Source organism: Mastomys coucha, chromosome X (assembly GCF_008632895.1).
Source record: "Mastomys coucha isolate ucsf_1 chromosome X, UCSF_Mcou_1, whole genome shotgun sequence".
Taxonomy (NCBI): Eukaryota; Metazoa; Chordata; class Mammalia; order Rodentia; family Muridae; genus Mastomys; species Mastomys coucha.
The window spans coordinates 13,005,533-13,007,572 of NC_045030.1; positions in this window are offsets into that span (position 1 = coordinate 13,005,533).

Here is a 2,040-nt window from a genome sequence, read left to right on the forward strand (position 1 = left end):
TTTTTTTTTATTCTTTGTCCTATTCCAGATTTTAGAAAGAATATACTATTTTTTTTAAATTATTCTCTCATACAATATGTCCTGACCACAGCCTCTCCTCCCTCCTCTCCTCAGAAACCCTGTCCATCTCCTCTCTCCTCCAAAGAATTTTAACACAAATGTTTCTTAATAACATGTTGACTGATGGCCTGAAAAAGTCATGTTACTAAATTGCCCCAATCTCCTTTACTTGGCAATATTTTTCAGAGGTATTGACCAACAAAGTGCTTTAAATATTTTTAGTTAAGATTATATACATGTCTGTAACAACTATGTCAATTAAAATATACAGCCCAGTGCATTTCAATCAATGGAACACATTCATATAATTAGCATCTTGATTAAAATGCAGAATGTGAAAACAAGCCCAAAGACCCCTATTCACACCTGCTTGAAGTAATGATCCTTCTTACTGGTTGATATTCTATCTTCTGATGGTATACATTAGTTTTACTTATCCTCTCCTGAGCCTATGTGTTTGTTGTTTAGCTCTCCATGGGAATCTGAGTATGGTATTGATCAATATTCCCTAGAAAACAGAACCGATAAAATATTACTGTGTCTGTCTCTCTATCTCTGTCTCTATTATCTGTGTTTGTCTGTCTGTCTCTCTTTCTCTCTCCCACAAACACAAAACACAAGAGGTTTATTATAAGAAAGTGGGAGGAGTAACTGGGACAAGCAGGACCCAGGCACACAGGAACTCCACCAGCCCAGTGGCTCAGGTTCCTTTCCATCTGTCTGGGCTGGTGCTCTAGGCAGACCTTGGGCACAAGATCCTCAGACAGTCCCACAACACCTAGAGGAAGCTCCACTCCCAGGAGCTCTAAAACACAGGACCAGAGGTGAGGAGGACACAACATCTGTCCCAACATGGGGAGTAACTGGAACCAGCAGGACCAGGCACACAGGAACTCCAACAGACCAGTGACTCAGGTTTCTTCCAGTCTGTCTGAGCTGGTGCCCTGAGCAGACCTTGGGCACAAGCTCCACAGCCAGTCTCACAACATCAGAGGAAACTCCACTTCCAGGCACTCTAACATGCCCAGGATTAGAGGTGAGGAGGACACATCTGTCCTAATACTGGGAGTAACTGGGACCAGTGGGACCAGGCATATAGAAACTCCACCAGCCCAGTGACTCGGGTTCCTTCCGGTCCCACAACTCTCAGAGGAACCTCAACTCCCAGGCATTCTAACATGCCCAGGATCAGAGATGAGGATACAACATTTGCCCCAATACCAGGAGTATCTGGGACCAGCAGGACCCAGGCACACAGGAACTCTGCCAACCCAGTGGCTCAGGTTGCTTCCAGTCTGTCTGAGCCAGCCGGTGCCCTGAGCAGACCTTGGGCGCAAACTTCTCAGCAAGTCCCAAAACACCCAGAGGAAGCTCCTCTCCCAGGTGCTCTAACAAGCCCAGGGTCACAGGATCCCAGAATCACAGATCACAGAGATGGCTTGACTCTGAGGAGTTCTGGCACAACCAGGATCACAGTCTGAGGTTGAGGCTGGGGTCGCCATCTGGGTGGCCAGCCTGGATGGGGAAAAGGCTAGGGATCTGGATTTGGTCTGGAAAGAACTGGAATTGCAGCGCCTGGGACTGAGCCCCTACCTCCAATGCTTTGGCAGCTGTGGGACCAATTCCATGTTTCTGACTGCCTTCTCAGGAAACCCCAGACCACGGGATTCCTGCCAACACCATTTTTATTCCCAGTTCCCCCAAGAGCAGCCCAAAGACCCAGCAGCAGCAGCCCTAGCTCCTACACCGTCCATCAGTCAAGGGGTGTGTGTGTGTGTAAGTCATCAGTCTGAGGTCCAAACACACACACAAAATCAATTACCACACAAACAACTCCACCTTTTCAGGTCCATGACACAGAGATATACATCTGGGCCTAGGATCAGACATCAGATACACAGATAATCAAAGCCAGGTCACAGAGTCGCTCGGCCTGTGCCTGCCACAGCTGCCGAGATGGACCGGTCACAAAATACAGAC